This window comes from Camelus bactrianus, chromosome 4 (assembly GCF_048773025.1).
Source record: "Camelus bactrianus isolate YW-2024 breed Bactrian camel chromosome 4, ASM4877302v1, whole genome shotgun sequence".
NCBI lineage: Eukaryota > Metazoa > Chordata > Mammalia > Artiodactyla > Camelidae > Camelus > Camelus bactrianus.
This window is the reverse complement of record NC_133542.1, coordinates 84,797,674-84,816,422: the sequence shown is the minus strand read 5'-3', so window position 1 is coordinate 84,816,422 and position 18,749 is coordinate 84,797,674. Positions and strand designations below refer to the sequence as shown.

The 18,749-nt window shown below is 53.6% G+C and overlaps 1 long non-coding RNA gene across 2 annotated transcripts; it reads right to left on the bottom strand.

Annotated features, from left to right (window-relative positions):
- Window positions 1–3,293: 3,293 nt before the first annotated feature.
- On the bottom strand, window positions 3,294–18,655 carry LOC123611970 (uncharacterized). Of its 2 annotated transcripts, none has more exons than XR_012506710.1 (4): window positions 18,459–18,655; window positions 5,663–12,112; window positions 5,253–5,425; window positions 3,294–5,057 (listed from the first exon to the last, which is right to left on the bottom strand). It is a non-coding gene; the product is annotated as an uncharacterized LOC123611970 (long non-coding RNA). The 2 variants fall into 2 exon arrangements; XR_012506709.1 differs by having other exon boundaries at window positions 5,663–10,432.
- Between the last annotated feature and the right edge of the window lie 94 nt (window positions 18,656–18,749).

Sequence of the window (18,749 nt, the reverse complement as noted above, 5' to 3'; positions counted from 1 at the left end):
GGAAAAAAATTTTTGTGACTGTGTGGTGATGGATGTTAACTAGACTTATTGTGGTGATAATTTTACAATATTTACAAATATCAAATAATTATGCTGCACACTTGAAACTAATACAACGTTACATGTCAATTATAACCCAATTAAAAAAATACATACAGGCTGAAAGTTAAAAAATTGTAAAAGATATACAGTGAAAACTCTAACCAAATGAAACCTAGAGTGGCTATATTGACATTAGACAAAGTAGATTTCAGAACAAGGAGTATTGACCCAAATAATGAAGGGCAAATCATAATGATAAGGGAGTTGATTCTTCAAAAAGACTTAATCTTAAATGGATGGGCATCTAACAACAGAGCTTCAAAATACATGAAGCAAAACTGGTAGAATAAAAAAGGAGAAACAGACAAGTCCTCATGTGTAGTTGGAGATTTAAACATTTGTCTCTGAGAGGAAAAACTGACTCAAAAAAATCAGTAAGGATATTGACCAGCTTGAGGTAATTGACACTTATAGAATGCCCACCCACAACGGTGTTATACACGTTGTGTACAAGTGCGTGTACAACATTCATCAAAACAGACTAAGCACTGGGCAGAAAAATCAAGTGTCACAAGGGACACAATTCAGCACATAACTTGTCCCCACTGTCTAGACAGAGAGGACCCCAGAGGATGGAGGAGCTGTGAGATGGAAGGAGCCTAGATCCCTGAGTCACTGCATGGAGAAAAAAACACTGTCCACAGACCAGGCCCAGCCCCATCAGACAGGCATGTGAATGAGAAAGAAACTGCAGGTGGGTAAAGCCACAGAACTCTTGAGGTTTACTTGTTTTGCATTTCTGTAGTATTGGTTGTAATCACTCCATTTTCCTTTCTTATTGTGTTTACCTGTGTTCTCTCTCTTTTCTTCTTGGTGAGCCTGGCCAGAGGTTTGTCAATTTTGTTTAGACTTCCAAAAAACCAGCTCTTGGTTTGATTGATTTCTATTGTTTTTTCATCTCTATTTTATTTGTTTCCTCCCTGATCTTTATTATTTCCTTCCTTCTGCTGACTTTTGGCTTTGTTTGCCCTTCTTTTTATAATTCTTTTAGATGATAGGTTAGATTGTTTATTTGAGATTGTTCTTTTTTGAGGAAGGCCTGCATTGCTATGAGTGTCCCTCTTAGGACTGCTTTTGCTGCATCCCATAGATTTTGTGTGGTTGTGTTTCCATTGTCATTGTCTCAAAGTATTTTTTAATTTCTTTTTTGATGTCATCATTGACCCACTGGTTTTTTAGTAACATATTGTTTAATCTCCATGCTGTCATTTTTTTTTTCTCCTTTGTTTTTCTGTGGTTGATTTCTAGTTTCATGGCATTGTGGTCAGAAAAGATGCTTGAAATAATTTCTATCCTCTTAAATTAAAGCAAATAGTAATATTGTAATCATTAGAAACAGGTTATACATTCAAAAGTACTGCTGAAACATGGGAAGTAGAAACAGAACCAGGAGGGGAAGACACTAAGACCTTTGCCAAAGAACGCCAGTCCCAGGATGATGAAACATCTCGGTGAAAAGGGGCCAAGGAACCCTCTGCTGGGCACTTTCTGGAGCTGTCAGAATTCCTGGAATTTACCAGGCATATGGCTGGTGCTCCTGGCAATTACCATCCCAGCCTGGGCTATGAGAATGTCAGGGTGGGATCAAGGGATCTGGTGTCTCCAGATTGGAGGGACATTTAAGGCACCTTAGAGTAATGGTTTTTGTTGCATACGTGGTGTAGATAAGGTTCACTGTGGACCTGCTCCTCTGCGCACACCCAGGGCTGGGACTCCGTCCCTTCCTCTCCCCACTCAGGAAAGCATGTTGGAAGGCAGGGGGTTGAGAACGGCATTGTTACAGGTATAACCCTGAATTTCCACTCTTTCATACTAAAGTATGAATTTTAAATTTAATTATATAAATATAACTTATTCACAGATCAATAAGAATAAACTATTTGGGGTACTTCCCAAAACTGGAAACACTACACTAATAAGATGCTACCACTGAAGCATGTGGATCCTAACCAACCCTCTACCTGGCCTTCTATAACTTTCCTGGCAAATGAACCTTTCTCTGCTTGAACACCACGTATGACAGGGTTCTCACCCCCACAGCAGGAATTCACTTTTACCAGTGGGCAGTTGGTCCAGAGAGGCTCCCTTCTGCCTCCGACGGATTGGACTAGTGATCAGAGGGCTTTGAGAGTATGCTCAAGTTCAAGTGCCAGCTCTGCCACTTGTTACAGAGTAAACCAGGCAAGTTACCAGTTTTGCTGAACCTCCGTAAAGAGGAGACAATCATGTCAAACCCCTAGGGCTGTTGAGGGGTAAGTGGCTCATGGCTTGAGTAGCCACATGGAGAAATAGGTCCTGGGCAATGAGAGCTGGGACAATGATGACATCAGAGCTGGTGGGAGCCTCAAGAACTGTCCAATCCAGCCTTCCTGTCACAGAGACGGAGACAGAGGCCCAGAGGTGAAATGGCAGTGGGGTCTGCAAGGCCAGTGCCCTAAAGCTGTGTAGAAGGCAGCAGAGAGCAGGGATGTGTGTGCAGTGGTGAGGATGCAGGGATGCAGGGATGCAGGTGTGCCCAAGCACAGGGACAGGTGTCCGTGGATCTCTTGAGAGATAAGGCCCATGCACGGAGCACCACATCCCGGGCACCAGCCTGCTAGGTCCAGGGCTGCTTCCGAGGACCCCATCCGCTGGCCTGACCCAGGAAGGCCCAGGCCGGGAGGTCCTCCTGGGCCTGCTGCAGCTTCTTCCCAGATGTCCACGCGTGGCGGGTCCCGAGTGACCAAGAGTCACCCCTTAAGAGGTAGGTGTCATAACCCCTGAATTGTGCAATTTTAGTCTTCGGTGGGGCAAAAAGATCCTTAAACGGTTTCCTTCTGAGAACCAAGTGCAGAGCCAGCCTGTCCTTGAGGATTCTGGGGCTAATGTGCACTTGTGTTTACCTGGCAGCTCCTGAGCGCGGAGACGTGCAGACAAGTCAGAGCCGAAGTCTCTGAGCAGAGCCGGGGTCAGACTCTGGTGCTGGGAGAAGACAATTCGGGTTAACAGGGTCAGTCAGGCCCAGCGCCATCCTGGGCAAATCAAACAACTGAGTGGATCATTATGTAGCACTCTTTCCAGTAATCATCACTAAATGACATGAATTAGAGTCGTCATGTGACAGAAAAGGAACTCAGACAGCAAACTTTTACATAACTTCAAGCCCCCCCCCCCCAAATCATTATAGTACAAACCAGAAAAACTTGAATGGATTAAAATTTTTAATTTACTTTAATGTCTTTTTTGAGGTGGGTCAAGTTTTCAGCTGACATAGCAACATACTTTAAAAAAAATAATAACTTTCAATTTAAAAGATATTCAAATTAAGTAAAATATCTCATGTACAAAATAAAGTTGCATTCACAAAACGATTCCACCTTGTGATTTGCAGCGTTTCATTGTTCTGTTTGGTTTTTGAGAATATTCTCATCCACTGTTGTCTTTTTAACTTTTTATTTTGAGCTGTATTATAGATCCAGAGGAAGTTGCAAAGGTGATAGAGAGAGGTCCCTGGGTACCCTCCACCCTGCTCCCCTAGTGGCATCTTAGATTAACTAGAGTGAATCAAAATCAAAAGCAGGAAGTTGATGTTGGTCCACGTGTGTTGTTCTTTTGCCGTTTTATCATCTGCGTAGTAACCACCACATTCAGGATACAGACCTGTCCCATCTCGCACTTGGCTCTCCGTTTCATTGTTGTAAGGCTTACAAACGAATAAACACTCCCAGTGTCCAGCAGAGCAGCAGGTTTGAAGGAGCCTGAGATCTGTCTTTGTCTTGCCAGTCACGCTGCTTTCAGGATGGACATTGATTTTACCACTGCTCTCAGTGGTCTGTGATCTTACTGGGGCTGTGATCGCCAGTGGTCCCCAAACCTCACCAGCTCAAGATGAATGTGTATGTCGGGTCCAGCTGCTAACTTCCAGCTCTCTGGATAACTTCCAGCAGGCCACGGTGTTTGTGAAAAGGTGAGTAATGAATGTGTGCTGGTCTGAAGCTTCTGTATGTGATGACAAGTCAATGATAACAGCAGTTGTTTGGAACTTAAAACCAGCAGATTTGGGTGGAGGAGGAGAGTTTCATGACTGACATTGTTTAAAATAGTGGATGCATAGTGATAATAAGAAACAGACCAACTTTTAGTCAGCCTTGTTGCTGTTCTTAAATTCCCTGCAGATAATGCATCACTTACGGCCTCGCCTGCTGCAGGCCCTGCCTCGCCACCCCACCCCTCGGGGTGAGGCCACTCAGGCCCCTCCTTTGAGCTCTGGGCACCTTTGGCCCAGGTTGAAGTGGACCTTCTACCTGGGATGGATGCTTAGCTTTTAAACGAGAGTTTCCAGAATAGGGCTGCTGCTTACAGTTGTGCAGGTTGTTAACTGTGCAAGGGTGCCCGGCTCAGGGGTGAGTGAGGTGCTCAGATCCAGCCTGTGCAAGACTATTGCAGCAATGCCTGCCTTCAGGAGGGGGTGTCTTTATGTGACTTGAACAAAGATGCTATATGGGCAGTGCTGTGGGGAGAACTGTGTCCCCCAAAGAGATATGTTGAAGTCCTAAATCCTGGAACCTGGGAGTGTCACTTTATTTGGAAACGGGGTCTTTGCAGATGTAACTAGTTAATTAGTGGACCCTAATGTAATGACTGGAAGCCTTATAAGGAGGGAGATTTGGAGACACAGACACGGGGGAAAAGGCCATTTGATCAGAGGGGCAGAGACTAGAGTGATGCATCCACAAGCCAAGGGCTGCTGGCAGCCACCAGAAGCTGAAAGAGAAGAGAAAGGATCCTCCCAGGAGCCTTCAAAGGGAGCATGGCCCTGCTGACACCTTGATTTTGGATTTGCAACCTCCAGAATTGGAAAAAAAACAAAAACAAAAACAAAAACAAAAAACAGATTTCTGTTGTTTTAAACCAGCACACTGTCTGTGGTGCTTTCTTATGGCAGCCACAGGAAACTCGTCCGGGCAGTGATGGCCCTGTAAGAGAATCCTCCTTTGAGTGTTTTTAAATATCGGAATGTCCCCCTTCCATCTCCCTGGAAAACATAAGGTTCTCAGCACTGGGGTGGAGGTGGGATTGGTCGGTCTTGTTCTAAAGATCTTATTCTCAAGAATCTTAAAAGCCTAGTGGCAGAAATTTTAAAAAATAAACACATGATAGTAAATAAATACCTGTTTCCTTGGGAGTTCTGTCCCACCAGAAGGGCCGGCTGGAGAAAGCTGGGTGCTAAGTTGTTGCTCCGGGAGAAGCCGGCAGAGGGCGCTAGGGCCGCACGCAGGCTTGGCGGCGCACACCCGCTGCTCTTGGGCTGGTGCCTGGCAAGCCAGTCGTCTGCAAGCCCCTGCTGGGTCAACGGGGAGGCTGTGTTCAGACCCGTGGGGCACCTTCCACAGCACAGCTCCCTCTTCCTTTCCTTGGAAATTCCACACTCCAACTTGGCTATCTTGGGGCCACCCCAGGTCTGTCACACCCTCTGGGAAGCCACTCACCCCCGAAGGGCTCTCTTGTCTCCCAGGGGAGGGAACTGCCCAAAGTCCCTGGGGGAGAAAGCTGAGGCTGGAGGGAAGGAGCGTGGATTCACCTGGAGTCACTGGTCCAGTTGGAGTATCTGCATCTCCTCTCTCCTCACCCATCCTGGGAGGGCGCCTGGCTTCACCTCACGTTCTGAAACCCAAGGCTGCATCTCCACCTAGAGCCACCTGGCCGTGTCTTTGCATTCAGGTCTCCACGGCTGCTCTGAAGTGCACACATGCTGCTCCGGCGTCTCCTCCCCCGACCCCTGCACTGTGCCTGTCAGGGCTTCACTCTCCATCTCTTATTCTGGGGATCGGTACATACAGGTCTCATCTCTGCCACCTGGCCGCTAAGTTCCCCCATCCAGGTCTGGGTGCCCGTAGATCTTCTAGCGTAGGGTTGAAATCTAACGACCTGCCTTGGGCAAATCCTGCAATGCCTCCGTTTTCTCATCAGAAAGACGGGGGCGATACTACCTACCGCCAAAGGACTTATGCATGTGGTGGTAGGTACTCATTCTAACAGTAACCACTAGTAAGGATTTTCTGAGCACTTACAAGCATCTTATCATTCCAATTTTGTGAGCACTTACTCTGTTCCTGGCCTTCTGCTAGACACCTTGAAAGTATTATCTCATTTCATCCTCACTGTGATCCCTGGATGTAGGGCTGAAAGCTTAGAGAGGTGCTGGTGCTTGGCCCTCAGACTGGTGAGGGGAGGAGTCGGAACTGTCAGAGAGATGTGACAGGTTGCGGAAACACATGTCAACTGGTTGCCATGGAATGCTGGACTAGGAGGGCACTTGGAGATCCCGTCACTGCTGTGTCCTACTTCACAAAGGGAGATGGCCCGGGGATGCCACAGAGCAGGGACAGCCTGGAGTCAGGACCCCAGGCTCTGAGGTTTGGCTGCCTGGAGCGCTGGTCCCAGCACTGCGGGGTGTGGGGTAGGATTGTCCCGGCTCTGGTCGAGTTGTTGGGGAAAATGACCAACATCACCTCCAAGCTGGACCACTTAATCACCAATGTGAAACTCTCCAGAATGCCCTCTACCCTGTGGACAGCCATCCCCGCGCAGAGCCACCCGGTAGATCAGTGGGTGATGGACTTCCTGCAGGAGTGGGCCCAAACCTCGGCCTCGCCGGCCCCGGAGGAGAGGGGGGCTCTCGGCACAGCGTGTCTTGACTGACGTGTCCGCCCAATCCTGCCACCAACCGTGTGGCTTGGAATGACCCTCCCCACCCCTGCTCTAGCCTGGGCCAGTTTCCCATCCAATGATCAGGCTGGAAAGTGGGGTCTGGAAGGGAAGGAGCACAAGGGAGTGTGAGGGAGTGAGCGGGAAGCATTCTGGAAGCAGGCCAGCGGGGTCAGATGGAGAATGGAATGAGATCTAGGGAGAACCAGAGCCCTGAGTGATGCCATGTCACTAGGAGCTGACGCCCAGTCCGCCTCGTGTGGAGCGAGGGGGCACGCCCGTTCATTCAGCACCTGCTGTGGGCTTGGCGCTGATCTGGGGGGCCTTTTTACCCTCACACCCACCCTTACAGGAAGCTGACCTGATTTGTATGTTACAATGGGAAACTGAGGCCCTAGGGGTGAAGTGACAGTATTGACCCAACTGAGCCCCCGCATCCGTGACATGGGGCACAGTCCGCTGAACTGTATGGTATTTACAAGGGATTCTGGCCCTTGAGATTGAAGGGGCCCCCAGGGAAAAAGGGCAGCTGGGCTGTGGGTGGGGAGCAGCATGGTGAGGTCCCAGTCCTGCTGCCTTATCTTTCAGCAGGTGGGAGGAGTGAATGGACTCCTTGTGACAAACGCAGGGCTGGAGGGCGAGGCCTACGGGAGGGGATTTGGCTGGACACTGGGAATGCGGTGAGAAGTCCCTGGGTGGTGGGACAGAGGTGGCATCTGAGGCCCTCCCGGCCCCTCCATCTCATCAGATGTCGGAGTTCTATGGGAACCAACACCACCCCAGTGACAAAGGCCTTAGGAAGGACATTTTGGCATGACTGCTTTGCCAGAGTGCTGATCTGGAACAAAGCCTCTGCCCAACTCGAGAGTGTCCTGGCATCAGGAGCTCCAGCCCACTCTGGGAGGGCAGCAGGGCCCAGAAAGCGGATCGTTCCTTCCAAGCCCTGGCTGCCAGCACTGTACACTCTCGAGAGGAACAGCCATGGCCTCCTCACCTCAGTGTCTGCCCCAGGAACTGCCCTCACCCCAGCCCAGCCGCACCCCTCACACCGCCCTGGGCTGGCAACCATCAGGGTGCAGGCGGACCCCGGGAGGCCCTGCCCGCCAGCGCCCACTTAGGTGCTCCTGGTGGCCATTGCCCATCCGGCTGCCACCGGCAGGCCCAGTTAATTTTGTTGCCTGTCAGGAAAGCGTGCAGACACTGAGTTAGGCCCTGACTGTAGGACCTGTCTCCTCGACATGTGGCAATGGATCCACTGTGTCCATCTTGTTGTGGTGCACCTCCCAGGGGTCAAGTTCAGCTGCGATTGACTTGGGTGAACTTCTGCTGGATGCTGGCGCTTCCTGCTCGAAGGCTCAGGGCTCTTTCTACAGCATCCAGAGAGCTGCATGGCCATGGAGCAGTCAGAGCTTTCCGGATACTTCATTCATTCATTCATTCATTCATTCATTCATTCATTCATTCATAGTCACTGACTGGTCCAAGCCCCCTGCCAGGTAGTGCACTTCCTCCTGCCAGGAGCTGAGGTCCTGTCCGGGGGACAAGGGAAGCAAGTGGCAGAGGAAAGCCGGGGCTGTGGGTCTCAGTGCTGGGGCAGTCCCACTCTGACTCGGGCCAGAAGGTCCCTGAAGGAATGGCCTTTGACAGCTCTGGAAGGGTGCCATGTGTTCTGCTGGGAGGCCACACCGTGCAGGCTTCCCAAACTCCAGTCGATTCTATTCAACAAACACTCAGCATGTGCTGAAGGCCAGCGCCAGCTAAGGGCTTCGTGACTATGCACATAGCAGGTCCTCCCAATGTTATCCTTTGTTAGTAGAAGAAACGGAAGCACAGGGAAGGCTTGGGCCCCAGGTCACTGAGCAAGATTCGAACCCGGATCTCGGCTGCCCCGCTCACATCACCTCCACGATCACGTCATTTCCTCCTGAGTCACCTGTGCTATCATGTATCTGCTTCTTTCCCTTCCAATGACAGTTTTATTCTCACTAACTCAATGCATTTAAAATTTACCTAGATCCTAAAAAAAAAAAAAAAATTTTACCTAGATCCTAAAAAACCACACACGTATACCCCAAAACACCCAGCATCACTTAGCAAAAGTGGAAATTAGTTAACTGTAAAGATGCATACAGTTACAACACAGAACTGTCCCTGCATCCCCCGGCACCGTTGCCTGCTCAGTGCTGTGGAACTGAGGCTGGACTTGTCCACCGAAAGGAGAGTGGCCAGTCCATGAGCGCAGCAGAGCCGCACCAGCAGCAAGCTGGGACTTGGGACTTAAGAAAATCAGGAAGAGGAAGAAGTAACTTGAAAGGGAGGAATGTACGTGATGCCATGTTATTAGCGCGGTGCTCCGGCAGCTGTTCACAGGCTGTCAGTGCACCTGGTAGGAATGAGCCAGGGTCTGCCACCAGCCCGCAGGCAGCCCTGCTTTCCTCTAACTTAAGGGGAGGGAGAAGAGGACACAGGTGTAGAGCGGGGGTCAGCAGTGTATGAAGACCATGCTGACCTGACCAGCAGGAAGGTCTGGTCTCTGGGGCCACGTCGGACTCCTGCCAGGAGCCCGAGTCCGGGTGCAGCAGGCAGAAGCTGGGACCCATAACTGAAGTCTGTGTTTGCCCTGAGAGCAGGGCTGGGTGGGGCAGGGACTGAGACCTGGCTGCAGAGCAAACTCCAAATTTGGGGGTGGGGGCTGAGCAGACTGGCTCCAGTGCACCAAACCCAGGGTCTGAGAATGGGGTTGAATTCCATGTGCTACCTTGGCCTGCCTCCCAGAGCCCAGGAGAGTTGGCTGGGGATGGGAGACAGAGGAACTGGACACACGCCTCCCCCCTCCTCTCTCCCCTGTTTCCCCTGGGATGCGCACACCACTGGCCAGCTCTGCAGCCTCAGAGAGGCTTAGGGGCATCTTCCCCTCTCTGGGCGGAGTCTTCCTTCTATTCGCTGCCAATCACAGTGAGAGGGCAGTCATAGGACACTGGTGACCAGAACGACCTCTCTTGTTCTCCACCCCAGGTGAGGAAGCACCACAAAGGTCCTGCCCACACTGTGCCCAGCTGCCTGCCAAAGGGGCTTCCTCGGGGGTCAGCAGGCAGGGGGGATGGAGGCACAGTGTGGTCCCTTGGCAGGTGAGCTCATTGCCTCAGGGTGGACTCCCAACTTTGCCCGTGGGTCCCTGTAAAGGGCAAAGGTCCCCAAAGGGGTGTCCTGTCCTCTTGTGTTCTCTCTCCTGAGGCAGAAGTCAGGTTCCACCCATGCACAATTCACTGAAAGTTTCTGTTGCTGTATGACAAATTCCTGCAAATACAGTTGCTTAAAACAACACACGCTTGTTATCTCAGGGTATCCATGGGTCAGGAGTCCAGGTAGGGCTCAGCTGGGTCTTCGGCTCCAGGTCTCACAAGGTGGCAGTCAGGGCTGAGTTCTCGTCTGGTGGCTCAGCTGGGGATGGATCCACTTTGAAGCTCCTTCAGGCTGTCGGCAGAATCTCCTTCCTTGCTCTCAGCTCCTTGAGGCCCCTGTGGGGTCCTGGCCCCATGGCCATACAAGGTAACATGATTAGGTGACAATAGCCTGTCACACACTCAAGGGGAGGGCTCATAATGGGAACGTTTTCCTCCCTTGTCTCGATGTAGCTCACCATCTGGGAAAGGGACATATAGAATGTGACAGAACTCAATGATAACAGCCATAATCTCCTTTGATCTATGAAAACAGAAGGAAACAAATAATTGGCAGGACTGCTGGACACAGTGGCAGGGGTCGTGCACTGCACAACCCAGAAGTGCCATTCCCAGCTCAGCCAATGATACCCCGGGAGTTATGTAGCCTGTGAATGGTGATTCTGGTTACGTGGTTACAACAGAAGTCCCCAGACCTGCCCCAGGCTCTGTCTACAGGCAGCCCCTCAGCACCAGGAGGGTCTGCAGCTGTAACTCCCTGGCTGAGGACAAGCTGTTGTGGGCACTGCAGCATCCAATGCAAAGCCATTTGGGAACGAACTTGTTCCTGGAATAAGTCTTTCAGCCTCAAAGTGGGTGCCTGCCCAGACCTCTCAGGCACAGCAGCCTGGGGAGAGGCGAGGGCCTCAGTAGCCATCAGGGCTGGAGAGAAAATGCGAGTTAAGTCAGAAATGCCATGGACAGGATGCTGGTTCAAACCCCAGCTCTGCCACTTGGGCAAATGAGATTGTCCCTCTGCATTTGTTTTTGTTTTTTTTTTTACTTGTAAATCCAGGGTAAAAATGCCCTCTTCCTAGAGTGAAATTAAATGAGATGATGGAAGGTGGGGTGACACAACTTCCCCAGAGAAGACATGCTCCCCAGATGGTTCTTAACACTGTTCCATGCTGGGGAATACACAGAGGGGCCCATCACTGGACTGAGAGACACCCTTCTCAGCAGCAGGGGCCAGAAAATGTCCCCATGGACCTTAGGAAAAGGCAAGGTGCATGGAGCTCCGGCCTGTCATGTCTCCGAAGGCCAAAGGCCAGCTGTGGCTAGCACTAAAGGAGGCAAACATTGAAGAACTGACATGTGCTGCCAGCCACTGATTGGAACAGCGACACCCTCCAGAAGCGTGAGCTTACAGTGTCTGTGTCTGCAAGCTCCTCACCCCTCAAGGCTCCGTGCTTAGGGCATGTCACCTGCTCTGGGAAGCCGCCACCTCCTCACCTGGGTCCACAGCCTGGTCCTTGCTATCTGTTGTGAGCACATCTGTCTGTCTCTCTCTATGGCTAAACTGCACTCCCTAAAGACACTTCCTCATGCCTTCTCAGTATCCAGCCAGCATCTGGTGCATAAAAAGGAGAGAAAGTTCTGGGCTGTTTTTTCCTTTTAAAGAGGAAAAGACTAGTCCACGCGAGCCCTGGTTAGGACTCAGTCTGACCAGCAGAGGGAGCAAGAGTCATTGCAAACACAGATTGTTGCGGGGGCAGTGGCTGCGGAGGCTTCCACACGAGCAAGATTTCCTGGAAACACTTTAAGCAAGTAACACATTTATAATAGCTATTTTTCTGTCATATTCTTCCTCTTTGCCTATTCCTTGCAGGATTTGTCACTTGGCAGCTGCAAAGGCCTGCAAAGGCTCAGGGCTTGGGAAACTCCCAGAAAGTCAAGGCTGTGGTCTCCTTGTCCGATCCACAGTTCAACAGCTGGAGAGGATTTAGTTGGAACTGAGAGGAGATGGGAAAGGATGGACCCTGGAGGAAGCACTCACACCCTTGATGGCCTTCGACCCTCCAGGGCCAGCAGTCAGGTCACTGGGCTCTCAGCAGCTGGGGTTCTCCAGAGGAATTGACCCTTAGATTCCGTTAGGGCTGCCACTGAAGGGAGTGAGCATACTGTCATCAGAAGTATGCAAGGAGCTGGAAAGAGGGGATGAACGATCCCTTCTGTAAAGACTAACATGGGATTATATGAGATGATCCAGCCTAGTGTCCACGTATATTTGTATGAGGAAGATTTTAGATTGTTGAGAATTTCAACATGGGACTAGGAAATGAACTTGGCCCCAATACTGCAAAACCAGTGGGTGCTTTCATGGAAAAAATTTAAAAAAAATTTTTTTTAGGTAAGGTAACACTTCTGATATGAATGTACACATATTTTGTGCAATCAGAGGAATTGAATCTAGACTAGGAATTGGCAACTATGCCCCCACTGCCTGTTTTTGTACAGCCTATGAACTGAGAATGGTTTTCACATTTTGAAATGGTTGAAACAAAGATGGGAATAATATTTGTGATGTAACATTTTGTGAAAATTACATGAAATTCCAGTTTTAGAATGCATAGACTATGATCAGCACACAGCCACATTCATTCACTTATATGTTATCTGTGGCAGCGTTCACACTGAAAGACAGCGTGGAGTCACTGCAACTATGTGGCCACTCTATGGCCCTTTACAGAAAAGGTTTTTCGACCCCTGATCTAGGCTGTTAAACTGGCAAGGAGAAGTATTCATCCCGTCCACATCCTCCTGTTTTTTTTTCATTTTGGGAAACTGAAGCTTAGACAGGGAATGGCCTTACATCGTGGGGTCCCTTGATGTCCCACAGGGCATTTGAGCATTTGTGAGCAGGACCTCTGTGCCCATTCCTGCAAGATGGTGCAGGAAGTACAGGTGTGTATGGGGGAGGGGACTGAGCAGGAAAGCCCAGTGTTTGTGAGCTGGGTACCAAGTTCCTGGACCCTTTTTCTCACTCAGACCAGCAGGAGGAGGAGGACTGGACTGGAACCCAGGGACCAGGGGCTGGGCTTGGCCTGGTGTCAAAGGAGTGAGGTGACTGTGGCCTCTCTCTGTCCCCTGTAGAGCGCCTTCCCACCCGCCTCCATCCTCAGGACTTTTGCGCTGGGGGGACGTATGCAAGTATAAGTCCCTCTTTAAGAGGCAATGTGATCCGGTTTCCCACCTGCTACTGGAAGACACCGTGGAGGAGATGTGCCCCCCTCACCTTGGGTCTTTTCCCTCACCCAGCCGGGTCCCCCAGGCTGCCGAGCTGTGGGGAGGAGACCCTGGCTCAGGTACACAGCCTACAAAAGCTTTCAAGGCCGCTGCCTCCAGTACCTGGGGGTCCCCGGGTGAGTACAAGGCCGCTGCCCTTATTACTGGGAGGACAGACTGGGGCTTGGGTGCCCTTTGGACTAAAGAAAACAGGGAAAGGGAGAGAGCGAGGAGCAGCAGGGAAAGAGAGGGGGAGCGCAACAGAGGGAAGGAGAAGCAGGCAGAGGAGGGCGAGTGAAAAGTAAAAGAAGAAAGAAGGTAAACGGAAGGATGCAGGGAAGAGAGAAAGGAGTGCGAAGAAGGAAGGGAAGGAAAACAGAAAAGCAAAGCACAAGGCGTTTTCAAGAGCCTCGCTCGTCTAGCTGGAGGCACCGGCCTCCGTCGTGGGGCCTCCTTTTCTGCCGCGTCGCCGAGGCCAGTCCCGCGGCTTCAGAAGAGCCAGTGACCCGGGCGCGCGGGCGGGCGGGCGGGCGGGCGACCTGGCACTTGCCGGGATGGGGCGGCCAGCACTGGCCCTCGTACTCTCCGAAGGCCAGACCGGCTCCAAGCCCAGACTGGGATCCCCGACTGGCGCCCCGGCGGGAGTCAGAACCCGTCTGGCGCCCTTGGCTCAGGGCACCTTTTTGGAGGGCCAGCGACCACCACTGGGAGAAGCCCGCGGCAGTGCCCCAAGGTGGTCCACACGCGGCCTCTCCATCCGCGCGGAGCGTCCGGGGCCGAGGCACCCGCGGCCACTACTTCCTGGCCCCGGGTGTGGCCGCTGGCGCAGCTGGTTCTCACGACTCCCCTGGGAAGCAAGGTAGCTGCCAGAGCCCCCCGGGCCAGGCTGAGGGGTGGGCATGAAACGCAACCCAAACCTGCCCAGGAAGCCCGGGGAGGGAGGTGTTTCCGAACGTCTGGGGTCTGCAGTGTGACCAGCAGAATTACCTTGGGTTCCTGGGAGGGCATCAAGAACCCGATTCTCGCTGGGTCAAGGCAGTTACTCTCTATGGATCTAAAGTTTTAAAGCTTACATTTGCAAAGAAAATCGCCTGCGCGCGCGCGGACACACACACACACACACACACACACACACACACACACAATAGCTACAAAACAAAAATAAAGCAACTATTTCCAAAGGAACAAATTCGTAAATTACTTGGAGAGGGAGAATTTGAAGGGGAGAGGGAGGGATGTGTCTCAAGGCGCAGTCTCAAAACGCGCTTTGAACCTGGAGTTCACAGGTGTTTGAAATGATACAAAACGAAAAGTCCACACAAGACTTCAAAAAGTTCATAAAGGAAGGTGGCAGAGAGACCCACTTCTCCAACGAGAAAGTGGCTATGCAGTCACCAGGAGAGCTGACCTGCAAGACTGAAGACCGGGTAATTTTATAACCTCGAGATTTTCCGTTTTGAAGGCAAGATAGATGTCGCCAGTCTCAGTTCCAGACACTATGAGCAAGAACCGGGGCATGGGCCTCCGGCCAGACAATGCGTTCCTGACAGGGTGCAGGTGGTCTCCTCCTGGCATTGCCCACCAAGACCAAGCCAGCGCGCCCGCCTGAGAGCCACTGCCACCAGCGCCAGCCTGCCCTGGGCCGGGGACAATCAAAAGCAACCACTCAAAGAAAGAAGCGAGTGGAGGATGACCTTCTCGGCGCTGACAGACCTATGCCCGGCACAGGGCATGGGGCACAGGGCCACAAGGAGGGGACCAGAGACCACGAAGTCCATCGGAGCTCGAGTTCTGTCTGGTGAGGGGTGGGTGGGTGGGGGGGTGGAGGGTGGGAAGGGAGGTGTGGGACTTCCCTGAGGCTGGGCCGTTGCACCTGGAGGTGAGCTGACAAGTCCAGAAGAAACCGCCCCTTGGTTCTTGTCCCCTGCTCTGTGTTTCCGAGCAGGATGCAAACCCGCGACAACTAGGGGACTAACAGAAAAGGGCCGCGCGGTTGGGTGGGGGCTGGAGGGGGAGCTGGGCCCAGAACACTCCAGGTATTGCAGATGCTGACCGCCGACATTGTCCAGGCCTGCTCATACCCAGACTCAGCATCACCATCTGTACAATGGTTCGGGACCCCTTCGCCGATCGGCTCCGGGAACCAACACGGGAGGCGCCAGGGGAGGAGGGGGGCTCGGCTGGATCAGGGGGAGATCTGGGACCTACATACCTGGGCTGAGGGGGTTCGGTTAAGGAGGGAGGTAACCCTCTCCCCAGGGTTGCCCTCCAACGCGGCTGTGGGGTCCGAGGAGCGGAGCGGAGGTGGGGAGGGGGGCCCACCCGGCGTCGGGGCGGCGCCGAGACCCCCCTGCCGCCCGAAGCCCCTCGCCGCCCGGCTGCCGGTGAGGGCGGCTGGCCGCGGGCGCTGAGGTCACCTTTTCCACTGCGCCCGCCGCGAGCGGACGGTTTCCGGGATTTTCGCGGCAGCGGCGGCGGCGGCGGCGGCGGCGGGAGGCCCGGACTGGGTCTCAGGAGTCGGCCCCGCGGCTGCGCCCCTGGGGTCGGGGCGGCGGAGGAGCCCTGGAGGCGCCTCCGCCCAGGGGGCTTCCCTTTCCTGGGCCTCTGTTCCCGACCGGGAGGGGGGAACCCCACTCTCCGGGAATCCTTTGCGGGCCAACAAAGCTGCGGTTCCCGAGCAGAGGAGGCCTTGCTGCTGCAGTTGGTGCGCATGTTTTCGCCTAAAACGGGTTTATCTGCAGGTCTGCTTCGGGATCACGCCCGCCGTAGACCGCTCGGGAGCGGGGAGATCAGAGGCCTAGCCACCGAGGGGAGGGCCTGGAGAAGTGACAGGGGTCCCTGGGTCTCTCAGCCCTTCGGGCCAGCCAAGGTTTCCAATGCTCCGGCATACAGGGCATTCCTCAAAAGAGCCCTGGGGCCTCATTCTCAGCGGCTGCCATCGCTCAGACCTCAGCTGAGGCTGAGGCTGGGAAGTAGCCCAGGGAGCTGGGAGGGAGCACCCTGCCACCTCACCGCGGTGGGGGCTGGACGGCACTGGTCTTCTCCCCCCCCCCCGCCCCCAAACCTAAAGGTGGGGCCTCGATCCTGAAAAAAGCTCTCAACCCCTAAACCTGACCCAGGACTGGGGGCCAAATGGGTTTGGTGAGCGCTGATCGCACCCTTGAGCGTGATTCTCAAGTCCTTTGATCTGGGTCCTGAGCTCCCATCTGGAGAACCTGAGACTCTCAGGGAGGTAATTGCCTAGAGTAGGGATGGTTCGAAGTCTAGTGGCTTCATTCAGGGACCCAAATAGGAGCTGAAGGGATGGAGTGGGGGTGGCTGGGTCTAACCCTCACAGACTGCCCCTAGGCTGGGTTCTTGTGAAGAGGAGGAGGAGTGGGGGGGGGGGGGAGGAGGCCGGTGGGCCCTACTTGGTGAAGGGATGTGAGAGAAAACGGGCCCCATTAGAAAACAAACCCTGCTTACTGTGGTCCCCGGGCCACTTAATTTTCTCTTGCTGGGCCTCAGTTTCACCACCTGAGAAAGTAGGTGGTTGGACTGGGTGACACCCAAAATTCCATCTAGGGAGGGGTTCTCTTTGCCTGTAAGTGGGGAGGGGTCCCAGCTGGACTGCCCAGGGCTCCAGGAGACACCGGCTTTTCTCTCTTTGCCTGGTGGCTGCTGGGCCAACCAGGTGGCACAGCCCATCTCCTGCCTCTCTGTTGCTCACTGGGAGAGAGGCCTGCCTTGTGTGGGACACCACCATTCTTAGCGGGTCCCACGCTGTCCCCTTCTGAGAAGCCATATGACTCACAAGATCACCCACAGATGGAGCACCTAGAGGCCACCTTTCAGCCCTGATGGTGGCTAGGAGGCTCAGGAAGGGGCAACCATGGCTGAAGTCACTCAACAGCTAGGGAGAGAGGCTCTCAGAGCCTCTGGTAAGACATTCTCTTTGTCCCTATGGACAAAGTCTTGGCTATCTCCTAGTCTACACGGGGCCTGGGGCAGGTGCCACGGTCTCACCACCAGCAGCTGGAGAAGCTACATCATGTTGAGGCAGGGCAGGGTCATGGGTATGTTAGCCCTATTGCCCAGAGGTGACCACCAAGGCCCCATGCAGAGCTCATATGGGAAGGAGTGGCCCAGAACTCCCAATGAAGGACTCCAAGGGGCAAGAGGAGAGGAGCAGGCACTCTCCCCAGTCTCCCCAGGGTAGGGGGGCCCTATCCATCTCCACTGATACCCCACCCTCCTTGCTTGGACAAACTATTATACTCCTCCCTGACAGAGCCTGTGGGGCCCATGGGGACAGGACCCCCATTAAGTCCTCACAGCTTCCCTGGAGCCAAGTGTCAGCATCTTCTTAGGACAAATCAGGAGGCTGAGGTCCAGAATGGGGCAGTGGCTTGCCTTGATTGGCAGGGTCAAAGAGAGAAACTCAGTGGAGAGTTGAGCTTTGAGATTCTTCACCCCACGACTTGGACTTGGACTTCCTCAGTGATGAAAAGAAGGAGCTAGCAAAGTCTCTGGCCTTCCTCAATTACTTTGGGGACTTTAAGGCTCAGAGAGGAGGAAGGTCACACCAGAGTTCATCCCCAGAATCCCAGGGCACCCTGTGGCCCCTCACTCAGCTCCATCCAGTACTGGTTTTATCTAATGCTCCAGAACTGGGAGAAGGCAAAGCTGCAGCCTTTCCTTTTCCTAGGATCCATCTCTTCGTCTAACTAGGCGAACACCCCACAGCATCCAGGGTTGTGTGGATGTGTTCACATATCACTTGGCAATTTAAGCCAATTCTGGCTGGAGAACATTTGCCTCTCAGGGCAGTTCAGAAGAAATGAGGCCGTGCCTGGTAAACTGAGGCTGGAGTGCACAGGTGCGGCCACTGCTCTGCGAATTGCACCCAGGCGCCGCTGCACTTCTGCCTGGCGGGCCGTCCTGCATCGTGGCCCGGAGGCTGCGCACCGCTACCCCTTTCCCGGCCGAGTTTCGCGGCCTCTGCCTCTCCTCCTCCCATTCTCCCCTTCCCAGGCCGCTCGCCTTGCTAGCTGTCCCAGCTCTTTCTTTACTGCCCCCTCTCTCGGTCCTGTGAGCCTCTGTGCTCTCCGGCACGTCACGGCCCGCTGGCTCCCGCGCCTCTGTCGGTCGCTCTCTGCGCACGTCTCGGCGTCCCTGGCATCCTCACGTCACTGTCTCGCATCTTGTGTGGCCCTCGCTGTCTCGCTCTAGACCCTCTCTCACCTCTCTCTGGATCCCTCAGCTCCCATCCCTGGGGGTCTTGTCTCCCGCTCTCCTCGGCTCGATCCTTCTTGGGCGTGTGCTCCGCTGGGTCTCCCTCGGTCTCGGTCGGTCGGCCCCTCTCCCGGCCCCCTCCCTCCTGCCACCCTTCCATCTCTGGCCCTCCCTCGGGCTCGGCCTGGGGGGTGGGGGGCGGCGACGCGGGGCGGGGCGGCCGGGCGGGGCGGGGCGGGGCCGTGACGCGGGGCCGGCGGGGCTAGAGGCGCGGCAGAGTGGGGCGGGGGCGCAGTCCCG